Source organism: Chelonoidis abingdonii, chromosome 2 (genome assembly GCF_003597395.2).
Source record: "Chelonoidis abingdonii isolate Lonesome George chromosome 2, CheloAbing_2.0, whole genome shotgun sequence".
Taxonomy (NCBI): Eukaryota; Metazoa; Chordata; order Testudines; family Testudinidae; genus Chelonoidis; species Chelonoidis abingdonii.
This window is the reverse complement of record NC_133770.1, coordinates 265,053,011-265,072,597: the sequence shown is the minus strand read 5'-3', so window position 1 is coordinate 265,072,597 and position 19,587 is coordinate 265,053,011. Positions and strand designations below refer to the sequence as shown.

The 19,587-nt window shown below is 44.4% G+C and overlaps 1 protein-coding gene across 1 annotated transcript in view; it reads right to left on the bottom strand.

Moving 5' to 3' along the window:
* ATP6V1C1 (ATPase H+ transporting V1 subunit C1) overlaps positions 1 to 5,919 on the bottom strand; it is a 42,719-nt gene extending 36,800 nt beyond the window's left edge. The window contains exon 1 of the mRNA XM_032771310.2: positions 5,743 to 5,919. The gene's annotated coding sequence lies outside the window, so the exon portion shown is untranslated. The remainder of the gene's footprint in view (positions 1 to 5,742) is intronic.
* Positions 5,920 to 19,587: the final 13,668 nt, after the last annotated feature.

The window sequence follows — 19,587 nt, the reverse complement described above, 5'->3', positions numbered from 1 at the left end:
CCAAAATCTCACTTTCGTATGTTGTATCACTTTGAATAAACCTGTTATAAGACAAAGCTCCTACGTTTCATCAAGGAATATCAGATGTGAAACAGCATGAAGGTATTTAAGAAGCCAACTCAAAGAGTTCCTCCTACACAAGCATTCAGGTCTTGAGCAGTCCAGGCAAACAATGCATGTTAAAACAAAGCTTAAACTTGTTCTTCTTAATACTTTTAAAAACAATACTAGCTGCCTATTTAATTTTAAAAAACAGCAACAAATATCCACCTCCTTTTCCATTGCTTATAAGGAGTCCTGAAGTTTTAATCTCCTCAGTGTGATAGAAATGCTTGCTTTGATCTGTTTAGCTCTTGGAAGTTCAGGAGCTCCATGCTGCTGGCCCCATGCTGCCCAGGGTCCCTAAGGACAGCTCTGTCCACCATTAAGGAATTTTTTCCCTGAGAACCCCCTATAACATTTTGCGAACCCCAGTTTGGGAACCACTGCCTTACAGCAACATAGCTGTACCAATGCAGCTGAACCACTGTAAGATTTCCCACATAACCACTCTATGGCGACAGGAGAGAGCTCTCATGTCGACATAATTAAACCACCCCCAAGAGTGGCGGTAGCTATGTCAGCAGGAGAATGTCTCCTGTTGACATAGTACTATCCACACCAGTACTGCAGTCGGTGTAACTTATATCACTCAGGAGGCTGCACCCATGAGCGACACAAATTATACAGACAAAAGTGCTAGTGTAGACATAGCCTAACTAGAGTGTCCCTGCTAAATACAAGATGGAACAGATTGTTTAGCATAAGTACATAAGAAAGGCCATACTGAGTCAGACCAAAGGTCCATCTAGCCCAGTATCTGTCTACCGACAGTGGCCAATACCAGGTGCCCCAGAGGGAGTTAAGCTAACAGGCAACGACCAAGTGATCTCTCTCCTGCCATCTATCTCCATCCTCTGATGAATAGAGGCTATGGACACCATTCTTTACCCTTCCTGGTTAATTGCCATTTATGGACTTAGCCACCTTGAATTTATCAAGTTCCCTTTTAAACACTGTTATAGTCCTAGCCTTCACAACCTCCTCAGGTAAGGAGTTCCACAAGTTGACTGTGGCGCTGTAATGAAGAAACTCTTTTAATTGTTTTAAACCTGCTAGAACCTTATAATTTCATTTGTGACCCAGTTCGTTGTATTATGGGATTAGTAATATACCTTCTTATCCACGTTTCTCTACATCACTCATGGATTTTATATACCTCTATCATTACCCCCTAGTCTCCTCTTTTCCAAGCTGAGAACTAGGCCTCTGAGTCTTTCTCGTATGGGACCCTCTCCAACCCCTACCATTTTAGTTGCCCTTTTCTGAAACCTTTTCTAGTGCATGAATACTTTTTTGGAGGTTGAGGAGACCAGCATTTGTACACAGTATTCGGGATGTGGGGTACCATAGGATTTATACCAGGGCACAGTATTCTCTGTCTTATTCTCTTACCTTTTTAATGATTCCTAACATCCTGTTCGCTTTTTTGATCCGCCTTGGCACTGCGTGGACATCTTCAAGAACCATCCATTGATGACGCCAAGAATCTTTTTCTGACTTGCTCGTAGCTGAACATTAGCTCCCCATCATAGTTGGTATGTTAGTTGGGGTATTATTTCCAATGCTGTTGCCATTACTTGAAAAATTCTATGGGATAAATGTAATTTGCCCATTTTGTTGCCCAATCACTTAGTTTGTGAGATCTTTTGAATTCGTTAACAATCTACTTGGTCTAGCTATCTTGAGTAGTTGTACATCAGCTCAACTTGCCACTCACTATTTATCCCTTTCTCAGATCATTTTATGCAATAAATGGACATACAGAATTGGGTCTAGGACTGACCCCTGGGACAACCAATAGTTACCCCTCTCATTCTGAGAATCCATTTAATTCCATCCCTCTGTTTCCTGTCTTTTAACAGTTCTCAGTCCATGAAGACACTCCCTTTATCCCATGACAGCGTAATTTACGTAAGAGCTTTGGTGAGGGACCTTGCAAAGGTACAGGAAAATCTAGACGCTACGTATGTCCACTGGATCCCTTGTCCACATGTTTTTGACCCCTTCAAAGAACTCTAACAGATTAGTAGAACAGTGATTCCCTTTAGCAAACCATGTTGACTATTGCTCCAACATTTTATGTTTTTCTATGTGTCTGACCTATTTTCTTAACTATTGTTTTGACTAATTTGCCAGTACCGATTTGAGCTTAGCCAGGTCTGTAATTGCCGGGATCACCTCTGAACCCTTTTAAATATTGGCGTATCATTAGCTAACTTCCAAGTCATTGGGGTACCAAGCCATTTATAAGACAGGTTACAACTTAGTTACTAGTTTCCTCAACTTCACATTTGAAGTTCTTTCAGAACTCTTGGGTGAAGCCATCTTGGTCCTAGTGACTTGTTACAATGTTGAGTTTTATCAATTAATGTCACAAAACCTCCTCTAGGACACTTCACTCTGTGACGTTCCAGATTTGTCACCTCAAAAGCGGGCTCAGGTTTGGGAATCTCCTCTAAATCCTCAGCCGTGAGGACTGAAACAAAGAATCCATTAGTTCTCCGCATGACTTTATTGTCTTTAAGCCTCCTTTTTGTATTTGAATGTCAAGGGCCTCACTGAGTTGTTTAGCACGTCTCCTGCTTTCTGATTACTAAAAACATTTTGTTATTACCTTTGGAGTTTTTGGCTAGCCGTTCTTCAAACTCCTCTTTGGCTTTTCTTATTACACTCCTGCACTTAAGCTGGCAGTGTTTGTCCTCCTTTCTATTTGCCTCACTAGGATAGTTAGTAGTTAGCACATATTTCAAGGAACTATCCAAGAGGCCCATGGACACCCCCTTCAGTCATAGGGAAAAAAAGTGAAGGGGAAGATGGATTGTTAGTGGGTTCCAGATTGTTGTAATAAGCCATAAATCCAGAGTCTCTATTCAGTCCATGATTTTTAGTGTCTAGCCAAGTTATGAATTTAAGCTCCCAGGCTCATCTTTTGAAGGTGTTGTGCAGGTTTTCTTTCAGGATGAGGACTGATAGGTAAGATATAGAGTGATCTAGAGCTGCAACAATATAGCTGTGCTGCAGTAAGGTCCATAGTTAGATATAGTCTTCATTTCCCAGACCTGAAGAAAAGCTCTGCGTAAACTCAAAAGCTTGTCTCTCTCACCAGCAGAAGTTAGTCCAATAAAAAGATATTACCTCACCCACTTCGTCTCTCTAATATCCTTGGACCAACACAGCTACAAATATTCCTAAAGTATTATTGGTCATTTAATGTTAAGGGCCATAGGATGCTGCAGGCTTGTAGATTATTAGTTATATGATGATTGATCAACTGAAGTTTTACATTTCATATAGATCATTTTGCTCCAATTATCTTACAAGAAAATGGAATGTTTTAGCTGGTCTTCACGTGGAAAATTGTAAAATCTCTCCACTATCAGAATACAGGATACTGGGCTACATGGATCATTAGTCAGACTCAGTGGGGCCACTCTTATAAAATGATGCATTATTTAACACTTCAATACTACTGATTGAGAATGTCTATTCTTGTTTATAATAAAAAGGCTCAGTAGAGTTTTGTTGGAATATACTTACAACTTAGTTTTCATTTTAGTGTCATTGATTAAGCAGCACAGTATACTGAATTTTCCTTGACAGTACTTTATAAACATGCCTGTAAGGGGATTTCAAGATAAGACTTATGATATTAGCAACTGCTAAACTACAAAAGCTGTCACAGAAACACACGTTTCCTGGTTTTCACAATACAAGTTTATATATAATATATACACCTAAAAATTACATTAACTCTGACTGAACTAATAGGAAAAAACCCTGTTTTTGGCATCACAATAATTGGATTCTGAAATACGCTTAAACAACTATAATAGGTACAAAGGGTGGAACTTAATGTACAAGACCTCTTAGAAACATGGAAGTTAAGCATCAAAGGATTTTTCATCAGTGACGTTTACTAATATTTTGGAACATGCCTGCTGCCACATCTATATAGATCTTTCTTCATTACTATGCATATTTTCATGAAAGCACTCATGTGGTATCAAGTGAAAAATAGACAGTAGGGAAGATACAGCTTTCATACAATGTGCCATGCATAAGCACAACCATCCCTAAACAGAAGTTAGAAAGTTCACCAGTAGACCAGTGAGTATAACTATAATAATGGCAAAACAGGAGCTTAATTAGTATGCATTTTCTATTGCATTTTCCTAGAATGATTCGGAGGTTTTTACATTCAGCTCTCATCTTTGCTAAAGTTACTTCAAGGTTTCCAGTACCTCAGAGTGAAACTGTGTGTTGTGTATACTTCTTCATTATTGTCTCCAGAAATCACTTCTGGTATGTATTGCTTTGCTATTACTGTCCCTACATTTCATAAAGGGAAGTAAGTCTACCATAGCAAGGGACTGGTATTTGTACTGGGAAGAATTTGAGGAAATGTAAGCTTTCTACAAACACACTGGAGAAAAAGGACACATTTACTTTAAACATCATAAGACTATATCACAAGTAGTACACTACAGTGTTCCATTTGACTGAGCATTCAGTGCTCATCACTAGGATCTCAATCATTTCCAAGTTTTCACAAAAGCTTCATTTAAATTTACAAGGGACAAAGACATGCTAAAGTTTTTATCTTGATATCTCAGATCAGATGAAGTTTGTGTCCTTGAACCAGTTGCTAGAAGCAGCAATTTTCAGCATACACCTCTACCCTGATATAACATCACCCAATATAACACAAATTTGGATATAACACGGTAAAGCAGCGCTTCAGCGGGGTGGGGGTGGGGGGAAGCTGTACGCTCCGGTGGATCAAATTAAGTTCAATATAACACCGTTTCATCTATAACGTGGTAAGATTTTTTGGCTCCCAAGGACAGCGTTATATCGAGGTGGAGGTGTATAGTCCTGCACACATACAGCTTCTGCATTTACACCTGACTCAGGAAGGATAGATGGGGTCCTGTAATGATCCTTGATAACTGAAACCTTTGGTGACCTAGAGCCTGGGAGAGGCTGTTATTATCTGACTAAAAAAAACTGAAAAGAGATGTTTAGTGTTTTATTAGACAATAAAATATTTTAGGACCAGAAATCACTAATTCTAGAGTTTGATTTCCCATAGGCCCCACAGAGCCCAAGTTTACTAACCAGAAGGCCTCCTTACTCAGCTTTGGGTGGAGGGGTTTTGGGTTTTTTTGCACTTCAGCGACTAGGACAAAGCTTTTTTGATTTAACATTGGGTCAATTATGTGTTAACCAAGATGTTTTTTAAAAGGATGCATAAGAAAGAGAGATACATTGGCAGCACACACCCTGCACCCAATTTCAGCATCAGCCTCAACCCCTATTCAACGGGAGGCCAGAGCTCCCCGGTGGAATCTCTTTTCCCCACCGCCCCAATCCACTGAGTGAGAGGCCAGAGACCAGGCCCGCCCGGGGAGTTTCTCTGTTACTCCTACCTCAATCCAATGAGCGAGGGGCCGGGGCCAGGCCTGCTCGGGTGTGTCTCATGCGCTGAGGGGTGACCCACTCCCAGCCCTGACACCGCAATCGCCCTCTCTCGCGGGGGCCTGTCAGTCCCGTTCACCTGGGCAGAGCCTCACCCCCGCCCCCCAGCCGGGCTGAGCCCTTCCCCGCTGCTGCTTCGGGACAGCGTCTCCCCACACTCACCGGTGTCCCCGGAGCGGCCGGGCATGCGCAGGATGGGAGGGGACGGGACAGATCCCACTGGTGCGCCCGGTGGGTATTTACCCGTCACTGCTCCATCCCCCCCTGACAGCAGCGCCCGCACCCCCGACAGCAGCCAGCGAGTCACGTGAGGCACCAGACAGCTGATCCCTGCGGCAGCTTCACCCAGGGGACTCGGAAGAGGAAGGGGCGGGGCGCAGACCGGAAAGGGCTGCCGATTGGTGGGCTGGAGGCGGGGACCAGGGGAGGAGCGTGGATTGTGTAAAGCGGCGAGATGGTGGGGGTGGGATTGATGCCCGCGCGGGGAGGGAGGTCAGTGCAGCCGCCCCCGGGGGCCGAGCAGCGACCTAGGACGCGGCCCCCCAGGCTGGGCCGCTGTGAGCCGTCCTGTGAGGTATTAGGGGCCCGTTCCAAGCGGCCTGGCCTGTCCGCCCGCTAGGAGGCTCGGTGGGTTGTCCACGCTTTGTCCCCTCCCCCCCTCGCCAGAAAGGCTTGTAGTAGATGGGCAGGACACGGTGAGAGCTTGTATGAAACACACGCGCCCTTGGCTCAACAGCTGGCCCTTGTACCCATGGAGGAAGAAGCTCAGTCATCAGAGCAGTCACGTCTGCCCTTTCCTCCCTACTCAATTCAATAACGACCTTCTTGGAGACATAAAAAACAACAGATTAAAGAAAGGAAATAGGCCTGACAAAGGTGAGGAAAAGCCCCACGAAGAAGAGGCTCTTCAAATCAAATGGGCAATTTAGGATTATTTATAGCTCTAGTATAGCCTGCATATAAGAAACTAAACTGAATAAAATAGACAAAAAGAGGTCTAATAAATGATATTAGCTCAGTCACCTTGTGTCTCTAATATCCTAAGACTGACACAGCTACAACTGCACTGAATAAAATAGTCAGTTGCTGACAAGTTCCATGCCCTGGGTATTTGGCTTGAAGTTAGTGGTCAGTTACATGTGTGGAAAAAATTATTAGCCCTGCAAAACAAGGCTTAAAATCCCAGCTAATGAGCTTTGAGTGGAACAGTTACAAATGCAGTACACTGGGTGGGAACGTGTAGTCTGCCCTCTATTATTTATTGTTCACTTGTTTTTGTGAGATAGCAAGATATTTAAATTTACAGCCACCTTTAAGTGTCGGATATTTTTTGCTTGGCATTTTAAGACTCTCCCAACTCTGATTATTTTAAAGGATGGGGGGGGGGGATTTTGTTTTATAAGAATTACCCTTTCCGCCTGTTAATTTTGCCTTTCTCAAAGTGTTCAGATTACTATGAACATGGCATAGAAGTTAGATAGATTTATTGTCCCTTTAACCTGTCTGTTGTGCCTATTCCAGAGTCCTTTAAAGAGCTGCTGCAGTAGCAAGAACAGAAAATAGGGAGCCTTAGCTCATGGTTTCCTTGTTTTACTGGTCTAAAGGGGGATCCTTTTATTCTTGGAGAGTAATAGTAATTTAAAAAAAAAAAAAAAAAAAAGAGAAGGAAAAAGTACTCCAAGGTAATCTCCAGATCTAGACACATCCTAAACATGATCATCTGACTAGAAGAGAATTTAAAGAATATTGTTGACTGAAAATTTTCAGTTGAAAAATTTTAACAGGAAATACTTTGACAGCAAACATTTTTTGGAAAAAATGAGAAAAAGCCAATGCCCTCACCCCAACCCACAGAATTTTAGTTGAAGTTTTTCATTAAAATAACCCAACAGTTGCCATTTCAAAAATGTTTGAAGTTTTTAAAGTTTTGGTAGGATGAAAAAGAGCCATTTTATCTCACTGTCACCCCATCCCCTTTTGGCCACTGGAGGAAAACAAGTCAAAGAAAAAATGGATATTTTAACCATTAAAAGCAATTTTTAAAATTGTATGTAGTTTATTAGAAAAAAATCACAAATGCTTAAACAACATTAATTACCTGAAACGTAAAAATCATTCCCCTAACCTGGATAGATTATTACCTCATTCAGTCAGATCAGCACTTGAGCTCCAAGCTCAAAAATCCACTGTCTTCCCTTATAAGATTATGGGTCAAGCTAAATTCTAGAGCATTCTTGAGGAAACCACACCCAACCAGTGAGCCAAAGATGCCTTGTCTACACTTGGAAAATAGATCATGCTAAATGTCATATACTGTTTTGTTCTTAGTAGACAATGATATTAACGTTTAAAAAAATGTGTGGGGGTTGTTTTAACTACAATTGGCTAAAGCTTTTTTAAAGCAATTTGTCTTTCTACAGTAGGTACTAAGTCCTGGTTAACATCCTATTAGTATAATGTTAGAAAACATGTTTTAGCATTTTTCTCATGTGGATATAGAGTTCATAATGTTGGGAAATTTAATGATAATACACTGAGCAAAGCCACTAATACACACTTGTGCCTAAATGTACCCTCCCCATGCTGGTTCTCCGATGACCTACAGTGAATTTCCTTCTCTCCCACTTCATTCAAGTGCTGGTGATGGACAGAAGAAGATTAAGTCTGCCACAGCTGTAGACTAGTAGATTTCAGAGATGAAGAGCTCATTTTTCTGCCCTGCCATTGTAATTGCTAAGGCAGGACTAGATGAATTTTTCCAAACTGTGAATCATTCCATTGATCCATATTGTTGCCACATTACCCCAGAAGCCAGTACTTCATATTGACAGTTCTTCCACAATCTGTTTCACAGAGATGATGACCTGAATCCAGGATGCTGATTCCAGCCAACAGGAACAGTTTGCAGAACCGAGAACCAAAACCCACCCTCCCCCACCTTTTCAGTTTTCACCTGGGCACAAGGTAGGGCAGCAACTGCAGCTGAAATCAATATAGTGGGCCAAAGCAGCCTCTTGCATCTGCAGGATAGGAGAGGCATAAATGTGGTGTAAAGCCAGTATTGGTTCCCACCATCTCAGTTCCAGTGCATTGATGAATACAGCCCAGTGACTCTCACAGGAAGTCCTGTCCTTGATGTTCACACTCTTAAATACTTACAAATCTACCATCCTGTGGTTTCTTTTAGGCAAGGTAAAAATATAAAAACCTTAATCTGTTTCTTGATACAGTAAGTCAGTTCCTCCAACCCCTTGATCATTTTGTTGCTCTCTGACTCTTCTCCAGTTTATTAAGATATTCCTGGAATTGAGATGCCTAGACCTGTTTATAATTGATACTCTAAGAATGGTCTTGCTGGTGCAATTTTACTATGCAGTAGGATCTTATTCCACAGACAAAGATTTTACGTGTATATAACTATGTTTCTATCATAAAAAAATCAAGTTGTGAGTCATATCAAGCCCAATACCTCCTAATAATGAATAATTTCTATTTTTTAAAAGCTTGTTTAGGTTAAAAATGCATGAGTCACATTTTTAAGGCTGAGTTATTAATCCTTGATTAGTTAGGTTTCCAGTAAAAACATCTAATAAAACTTAGTAGCAAGATCAGGTGCTGCTATAAACAGTCTCTTGAAGACTTGGCACAATACAGCATATATCAACACAAACTATCAAATGCAAGCCACTACATGCGTTGTTTATGGAACAAGATTAGATATGCTTTACATGACCATAGCTCCAGGCTATCAGGTGGAAACCCAGTATTCACCTCTATAAATACACCCATCAGTTAGCAAATGATACAATATGGGAGGTACTTAGGGAGGAATAACAAGTTTGCCTAACCTGTATGCAGGGTGGATTTGATTTAAATCACTACTCAGGAAGACTCGATTTAATCATGGATTTCTACATTAAAGTGCATTCTTGTTGGTTTTTATAACCTTAATACATATTCTTCAAAACTCAGAGATAGATGTAGGTTTCATTTTTAGAAGGTACATGCTATACATTTTTAAAGTGATTTATTTTGAAAACTTTTCAGATTAGTTTTACAGCTATATCAAAAAATGAAGATTGTTGGTTATTCATTACCAACAAGTAATGAAGGCAATATTACTTTGAAGTCATTGGGAGGGTGAACTATCTCGCAATTTCACAGGTTAATGGCATTTAATATCTGGAGGATTTCTTGCCAATGCTGTATTAGGAGGAGAATCACCAAACAGACATTTAAATTATTTCATTTAACTAAACAACAATGTTCTTTATTGGATTTTTTCCTTCAGCAGCCAAACATATAAATATTTTAACAAACAAAGGCATATGATTTTTGAATTTATTACATTCAAGTTTTTTAAAATCAGGTTTGTTTTCGTTAAATTAGTTTTTAATAAAAATAGTTAAATGAATATTTAAAAAACAAAACAAAAATTAAATCTACTATTGTAGCCAGTCAACATTGAGAAAACTTCAAATATTGGCTTCTGCCAGCTAATTCACTCGTCTTCACCTCATCTCATTTTTCCCTGTTTGTTCATAAATCTGGAAACGAAAAAAACACACTTTCCTGCTTTTTCAGATCCCACAACAATTTCCAATTGGAATGAATTAATCCAAAGAGAAAGTAATCTTTCTACACAACAGAAGAAGCTATTGCATGTTAAATAGAACATATCACTCACAGTCTTCTGACAAGTGCTTAAGTGACTTCCAACTGTACTGGTGTGACTTCCTTAAACATCATCAGCAAACAATATTTCTTGAAATGGTTCACCCTTAGCTCTGAAGTTTATTATAGTTGGCATTATGGAGGGATGATTGCTGGATGTCTATGTCATAGCCAACTCCTCTTCTTCAGCAGTTAAGGTTTCACTCTGGTACTGAATATTGAGAATATTTACAGGAAAATGAGCTGGAGATAGAGCTTGTCCCATTCATTTTTTTAATGCTTGTAATTTAACTCTGTCATTGCATATTTCTCTTTTTAAGATCTCACTCAGTTCCTTCCAAATTTCAAGAGCATCGGCAATAAAAAAAAGATTACTCACTTCTCATAACTGTTGTTCTTTGTGTTGTTCATGTCCATGCCAATCGTGTGTGTGTGTGTGCACGGTGACTGGAAGATTTTTCCCCTAGCAGCATCTGTTGGGCTGGCCTGGGCACCCCCTGGAGTCACATCTTCATGGCGCTCAATATAAAGCCCTGCTGACCTGCCACCATTTCAGTTCATTCTTGCCGGCTACTCCAACAGAGGAGTAGGAGGTTGAGTACTGGAATGGACATGAACAACACAATCTTGAAGAACAACAGTTACGAGAAGTGAGTAAACTTTTTTCTTCTTCGAGTGCTTGTTCATGTCCATTCCAATCAGGTGACTCCCAAGCCAAGTTCAGGAGGTGGAGTTGGAACTGTCTGCTGATTGGAGTATTGCTCATCCCAAGGCCACATTGTCTCTGGCTTGCTGGGTGATCGCATAATGTGTGGCAAAAGTGTGTATGGAGGAATACATCACTGCTCTGCAGATTTCCTGAGTGGGAACCTGAGCCAGGAATGCTGTAGATGAAGCCTGCACCCTGGTAGAGTGCGCAGTGATCGGAGGTGCGGGAACACCTGCCAGGTCGTAGCACTCATGGATACAGAACACGATCCATGATGAAATGCATTGGGATGAAACCGGCTGATGGTTCATCCTGTCCGCCACTACCACAAACAACTGGACAGATTTTCTGAACGGTTTCTTTCTCTCAGTGTAAAAGGCCAGTGCCTTGCAGACATCCAGAGAATGGAGTCTCTACTCCCTGCCGCTGGAATGAGTTTAGGGTGGAAAACCGGGAGGAAGATGTCCTGATTGATGTGAAACTGCGAGACACCCTTTGGGAAGAAACCAGGGTGAGGCCTGAGCTGAACCTTGTCCTTATAGAACACAGTGTAGAGAAGGTCTAATGTCAAGGCCATGAGCTCAGACACCTTCCTGGCTGAGGTTATTGCTATCAGAAATGTGACCTTGTAGGAGAGGTAGAGCAGGGAGCATGTTGCTAAAGGCTCAAAGGGGGGCCCCATGGGCCCAGGAAGGACCAAGTTGAGGTCCCAGCCAGGGACCGGCTGACGGGCGTGAGGGTATAACCTGTCGAGCCCCTTTAGGAATCGGTTGACCATGGGGTTAGCAAATACCAAACGGCCCTGCACACCTGGGTGGAAGGCTGAGATGGCGGCAAGTGCACCTATATAGAAGACACGAGAGACCGTCCTGCTTCAGATGGAGGAGGTAGTCCAGAATGTGTGGCACTGAAGGTAGCATCAGGGGCGAATGGCGCTGCACTGACCAGATTGAAAATCTCTTCCACTTGGCAAGGTATGTGGCTCTTGTAGAGGGTTTCCTACTGCCAAGGAGGACATGTCTAACCTGGTCTGAACAGGAAAGCTCCAATGGATTTAACCATGGAGCTTCCACACCATGAGATGGAGTGACTGAAGGTTTGGGTGCTGGAGACATCCATGATCTTGTGTGAGAAGGTCCAGGGAGAGCAGCAAGATCATTGGGGCTCCCACAGACATGTCCAGGAGGGATGTGTACCAGTGTTGACGGGGCCAGGCCAGTGCTGTCAGTATGACCTGAGCTTGATCCCTGCGGATTTTGAGCAGCACCTTGTAAACAAGTGGTATGGGTGGAAAGATGTATAGGAGAGAACCTCTCCAGTGGAGGAGGAATGCATCCGCGCTGGAGCCTGGGCTGTGATTTTGGAAGGAGCAGAACTGCTGGCACTTCCTGTTGCATCGCGTGGCAAAGAGGTCTATCAGGGGCAACCCTCACCTCTGGAAGATTGAAATTGCGAAGTCCGGGTGACAGAACCACTCGTGGCTGTGGAACAATGTATTGAAGTGGTCCGCCAGCTCGTTCTGAACCCCAGGAATGTACAACTCCTGCAGGTACATTGAACGTTCTGCACAGAAGTCCCACTGCATGAGAGTTTCTTGGCACAGGGGAGAGGAGCGTGTACCCCCGTTTGTTCATATAGAACATTGCTGTCATATTGTCCATCGTGACTGATACACATTGTCCGATTTGGTAAAGACAGAATGTCTGACATGCTAGGCTCACTGCTCTCAGCTCTCTGACATTGATGTGGAGACCCAAATCTGATTGCAACCAGAGGCCTTGAGTTCTGTGGTCTCCCGGATGAGCTCTCCGCCCAAGTCTGATGTGTCCGTCACCAACAACAGAGACGGCTGTGGGGCAGCAAAGGGGATCCCTGAGCACACCCCTGAATGTCTATCCACCACCAGAGGCAGGGTAGCGAGCTTGTCCAAACTGTCCTGGTCTGAGCGATACACTGACATGAACCATGACTGGAGCGGTCGAAGCCTGAGTCTGGGGTGCTGCACCACGTAGGTACAGGCAGCCATGTGTCCAAGGAGTTTCAGGCAGTTTCCCACTGTACTTGTGGGGAACTGCATGAAGCCTCAGATTATGTCATTGAGGGCCTGAAACCTTGCCTGAGGGAGGTATGCCCTGGCTTGGGTCGAGTCCAGTACTGCCCCTATGAACTCCCTCTGGACAAGAGACAGAGTTGATTTTGCTTCGTTTAGGAGTAGACCCAGGCACTCGAAAGTGCCTCTGATAAATGTGATCTGAGTTTCCATTTGGGTCCTGGAGCGGCCTTTGATCAGGCAGTCGTCGAGATACGGAAACACCTGTACCTGGTGCCTCTGCAAGAATGTGTCAATGACTGCCATGCACTTGGTGAATACTCGAGGTGCTGCTGACAGGTGAAATGGGAGGACAGTAAATTGGTAGTGGGTACCGTTCATCACAAACCTGAGGTACTTCCTGTGGGGCTGAGTGATTGCAATGTGAAAATACTCATCCTTCAAGTCGAGGACAGCATACCAATCTACTGGATCTAGTGAAGGGATGATGGAAGCCAAGGAGACCATGCAGAACTTTTCTTTCTTTAAGAACTTGTTGAGTTCTCGCAGGTCCAGGATACGCCTTTTGGCTTTCAGTATTAGGAAATACTGGGAATAGAAGCTCTCGCCCCTGTGCTGCTGAGGAACCTCCTCCACTGCCCCTAGTGATAGGAGCAACTGCATCTCCTGGATGAGGAGTTGCTCATGAGAAGGGTCCCTGAAGAGGGACGGGGAGGGGGGTGGAAGGGTGAGAGGGCACAGAATTGGATGGAGTATCCCCTCTCTACTGTGTCGAGCACCCAGCGGTCCGAAGTGATATGGGACCATGCACAGTAGAAAGGGGATAGTTGGTAGGAAGAGGTAAGGTGGAGTAGATCCAATCTCTGATCTGGTGTGCCGTCCTCAATCGCACCTTCAGAAGGCTGGTTTAGGGCCAGAAAACAGCTTGGGCTGTCCAGAGCCCTGGCCTCAGGATGGGTGTTGCCTCCTCCTGACACCCCCATTCCTCCTCCAAGAACCATTCTGTCGGTTAATCTTGGAGGAGGTTGCGGTCAGAAGTGTTTCCACTGTGTGGCGGGAGTGTGCAGGCCCAACAACTTGAGGGTGGCTTGTGAGTCTTTCAGGCCATGCAAACTCTTGTCTGTCTTTTCAGAAAACAGAGTCACACCTTCAGATGGGAGGTCCTGAATAGTCTGCTGGACCTCATAAGGGAGCCCTGAGACTTGGAGCCAGGATCTCCTCCTCATGGCTACCCCAGTCGCCATGACCCTAGTTGCAGTATCCAATGTGGCCTGGAGGGAAGCCCGGGAGACTAGCCTCCCCTCCTCCACCAAGGCTGAGAACTTGGTTCAGGAGTCCGACGGGAGGAGAGCCATACATTTGGCCATTGCCGCACAGGTGTTAGTACCTGCTGACAGTGGCCTGTTGGTTCAAGATACGGAGCTGCAGACCTCCTGTGGAATAGACCTTTCTCCCAACAAGGTCTGGACGCTTGGCCACCTTGTTTTTTGGGGAGGGCCCTTGGAAACCCTGACTCTCACGCTGGTTAGCAGCGTCCACAGCAAGAAAGTCAGGGGGTGGGTGAGAGTATAAATGTTTGAACCCTCTGGAGGGCATGAAATAACGCCTCTCATAATGCTTGGCAGTGGGCAGCAAGGAAGCTGGGGTCTGCCACAGTGTCTTGGTGATGTCCACAGTGGTTTTAATGAGTGGAAGGGCAATATGGGAAGGTCCTGAGGGGGCGAGGATGTCCGCTGTGGGATCAGCCCCCTTGACTACCTCCTCGGCCTTAATGCCCAGACCTGAGCAACCCTGAGCAGCAACTGCTGCAGCACCCTGTTATCCTCGAGCACTGGTGCTACAGCTGTACCCGCCAATGCTTCCATCAAGTGACGGAGAAGAAGAAGTACTTATAAGGAGCAGATGCTCCCTGCCATCTGGCCTCAGAGGGTCCCTAGACTCTCAGGGAAGCATTGGTACCTGTGGTGCCCTTGACAGTGCTAGAGCTGCAGATGGTGGACCAAGTGTTGGTGCTGTCATCGGTACAACGGGAGGAACAGTCGATGGGGCCAATGCCAATCCGCTTGTCTGCACCGACGAAGACCGGGCCCATCACCGGATCAGCACCTGTGCCATAGTCGACATTGACAACAGTATTGGCATGGAAGTTGGATGTGTCAGCAATGCCGAGGATGTTGCCAAGGGCGGTGCCAAATCCAGTGTCGAATCCAGTGTCGGAGTCAGCGATGGTACTGCTATCAGAGATGTTGGTGTGTGGGCAGGCGCTGAGGGAAGATGCATAGCCGATGGCAGGATAAAGGTGGCTGAGGCCACAGAAGACGCAGCAGAATGGTGACCTTGGGTCCCTCCCTGTCCCTGGTGAAAGGCCCATGGGGTCCAGAAGGGACATTGTGGTAGGTTCTGCCACTGCGGAGGTCACCCTGGGGCTTTCTCCTTTCTCTTCCGGACCTCGATCCGCGGCTCCTGCTTCTTCTGGAGTGATAGGAGTCGGACTCTGACTCTGAGACTGAAGATCACGGAGGAACCGAGCCTTGGTGCCTCAAGTGTTGAGAGCTCAGGGAGCGGGTAGGCTCTCTGTCCGAAAGGGCTGGTGCCGAGAAACATGGAGAGGGGGAGCTCCTGGACATCATAGCTGGCTTCCCTCTTGACTGCACTGGGAGGTAGGGAGGGTCCACCAGTGCTGGAGGTTCGTTCTTCCTCCCTTGGGGGCTAGAATGGTGCCATAAGATACAGGAGGTCCCGAGTGGCTTGGTAAGCTTCTGGCATCGAAGGGAGCCATAGCTGCTGTGTAGAGACTGGTGACTGAGGTGGGGCCCGGACTCAACTGCCTTGCCTGGGCTGGAGTCGACACGGCCCCAGTAGGGGATCTGGAGTTGTGGCCCGCCTGGGGTCTCACTTTTCTGGATTTAGCTGGAGGTTGAGTGGCTGTCTGGCTTCTTTTTCTTCTGAGGCACTGGCAAGTGGGATTGGTGCCTCTTCTCAGCTGGGCCTTGTGAGGTGCTAAGCGTCCTGGGACGAGTTCTTTCTTGGCGCTGAGCTTGATGACAATGCCAGGGCACTCCAACTCCATGTTGAGGATGAAGCATTAGGCGTCAGGTCCCCTGAACCTGGGTCGGAGTGAGGGCACAGGGCTGCCTCCAAGAGGATCACCTTAAGCCACTGTTCCCTTTCTTTAAGAGTTCTAGAGCAGGACTTGTGGCAGATTTAACAGCAATCATTTTGGTGGCCCTCCGCTAGGTACCGTAAACACAAAGAGTGTGGATTGCGGTTCAGCATGCACTTTGTGAAGACCACACAGTTTTTAAACCCTGGAGACCACGGCTTACCATGGCTCCGGGGAGATGGAATTGGAGGGAACCCCCAATAACTCTATACTAAGAACTCTCATACTGAGAACAGATACTACGGTAACTATATACAGTAAATATAGAATGCTCTTGCTAAGCAAGGGCTAAGAAAGGTCTAGCCACCCATCGCTGGCGGTAAGAAGAAACTGAAGGGGTGGTGGATCGGCGAGGCTCTATATTGAGCACCGTGAAGGTGTGACTCCAGGGGGTGCCCAGGCCGGCCCAACGGATGTTGCTATGGAAAAAATCTTCCGCCCACTATGCGCGTGCACACAGCTGATTGGAATGGACATGAACAAGCACTCAAAAAGAACAGTTATTTTCCTGCATTTTGTTCAAGGCTACAGTCAGAAAGACCTCAAGACTTCTGGAATATGCTGTTCAAACAGTTGCACTTTTGTTTCTACTGGCTGTCCCTTCCTTCTCACATTTATCTCCAGACTTCTTATCCATGGCCAAATCTATTCTGCCCCCAACAATCTTCTATTCATTGAACTTTTTGGAACTTTGCACTTTTAGAGAGAGGTAAGGGATTGGCTCTGTGTACACAAATTTGCATAGGGACGATAGAGTTGAGGTCTATTATTTCTCACCTCTATGTATTATTTATTTATTTATTTAAAAACATTTCTGCTGTTAACAAGCATGTTATCTCTGGAACAAATCCACAGTTTGAGAACTGCAAAACTAAGCATCTCTAATGGTATCTTCTAGACTGAGCACTGAGTCCCATTGGGTAGATAGAAAGATTAACCTAATACTCTATACAGAAGCCCCTGGAACTCCGTGAGATTGGGTCCCTAATCCATGAACTATTAGAACTCATTTACAAAACTTTTCTTAAATGTTACATGATTATATTGTCTCATACTATAGAATTAGAATTTATGATCCCTATTCCATGATGAGATATCTTTGAGCTACAATGTATCTTAAATAAAACTATCTTTAGATAGATTTTTTTCCTCAAGAAGCATTTTATCAAAAAAATCTGATTTAAATAAAAAAATCTGTTTTTTTTTAAATCATTGATTTTTATCCATCCTGGGTTTTTCATATTAAATTGGTATGCTACAGTAGGAATTTAATATACTTATTTACTAATGTTTACAAACAATTCTGAGGCTAAAAGGCATAATAAAGGGTTAAGTATTATAACTTCTAATTCAGGGCACCTGATATAAGCACTTTGACTAAGGATGAGGTGCCTCATCTCTTTGCACTGCAAGTAGTACCTTTGAACCCATAGGCACCGACTTCTCCTCCTTCCTGTGGGTGCTCGACCCTCCTCTGCCCCTGGCCCTGCTCACACTCCACCCCTTCCATGAGGCCCTGCCCCACCCCTGTCCCCTCCCATTCCAACTCCTTTCCCAAATCCCCACCCCAGCCCCGCCTTCTCCTCTGAGCATGCCACATTCCCATTCCTCCACCCACTCCTGGAGCTTGCTAACGCTACCAAACAACTGTTTGGTGGCGGCTGGGCGGGAAGCGCTGGGAGGTAGGTGGACGAGCGAGGACGCAACACACTCAGGGAGGAGGAGCAGCAGGTGGGTCGGGGTGAGGGGAACTTGACTACCGGTGAGTGCAGAGCACCCACTTATTTTTCCCTGTAGATGCTCCAGCCCCAGAGCAGCCATGGAGTCAGCACCTATGCCTAGATGCTGCTAGATACAACAGATATCATACAGCTTACTGTTGAGTGTGCTTACAGATGTCTTTAAAAACAAGAGGTTCTGGATCAAACAGGGCTATATACTATATAACCAATCTAGAAAGATTTTCCTTTATTCAAAGAAAACTTTTTAGTAGTTAACATTACTGTCCTACTTTTCCATCCTTGTCTCATTTAAATTCCTTTTTCAGTGATGCCCACAAATCTAAAGCCATACCAAATACCCTTTCCACTTCATAGACTTAGATTCCAAGGCCCGAAGGGACCACTGTGACCAGCTAGCCTGACTTCCTGCCTAATGCAGACCATAGAATGTCCCCAGAATAATTCCTAGAGCAGATCTTTTTGAAAAATATCAAACCTTGATTAAAAATCCCCAGTGATGGAGAATCCATCATGATCTTTGGTAAATTGCTCCAAAATTCATTACCCTCACTGATAAAAATTTACACTTTATTTCTATTCTGAATTTGTCTATAGCTTCAGCTTTCAGCCATTAGATCATGTTATACCTTTCGCTGCTGGATTAAACAACCCATTAATATTTGTTCTCTGTGTAGGTACCTTAAGACTATAATCAAGTAACCCATTAACTTTCTTGGTGTTAGACTCAAAGAGCTTGATCTATTCATTTTATCACTATAAATAAAGCATTCTTTAATCATTCTTGTTGCTCTTCTCTGAATGCTCTCCAATTTTTCAACATCCTTCTTGAATTATAGACGCCAGAACTGGCCACAGTATTTCAGCAGCCATTACACCAGTGCCAAATACAGAGGTAAAATAATCTCTCTCCTATTCAAGATTCTCATTTATGCATCCAAGGGTCACATTAGCCCTTTTGGCCATAGGGTTGAAGTGGGAGCTCATGTTCAGCTGCTTATCCGCAACAACCTCCAAATCTTTTTCAGAGTCACTGCTTCCCAGGATAGAGTTCCCCATCATGTAACTATGACCTAAACGTTTTGTCCATAGATGTATACATTTACATTTAGCCACATTAAAAACACATTACAGAAGGATAAGGTCACAGAAAAAGTAACAAAAATGAAACCCTCCAAACTTGTACTTTATTTTGGGGTGCTCAGGGCCCAATCCTATAAAGTGCTGAGTGCCCTGACCTCCCAGAAGTTCAAGATTCTCACTCAATACCTTTGAGCTCTCCATGCTGAGGAATGTCAAAGCAGCACAGCAGCCATCCCACCCCAGCAGCAGTCTCCCTGCTTCTGTGTTCCTAGTGCAGGGAAGAACAGGAGCATTCCAATGATTTGCTCTTTGTTCCTCAAAGGGAGCAGCATGCTTAGCTGTCAGATATTTCCCTGAGCTTTGAAAGGGGAGGGGCACATGCCTGGAGGGCAGCAGAGATCAAAGCAGTGAGCAGCAGAGCGGTCAGGGCAGGCCTTGTGGGATACTGGCGGAAGCCAGTTCTGTCGACAAAACAAACAGCAGTATCTAAGCTGACACATTGTTGCTTTAACTTTGCCGCAAAAGGCTTTATGCCTTTGCTGAGGTGGTTTTATTTTGTTGAAAAAACAGCGGAGTTTTGCCACCAAAA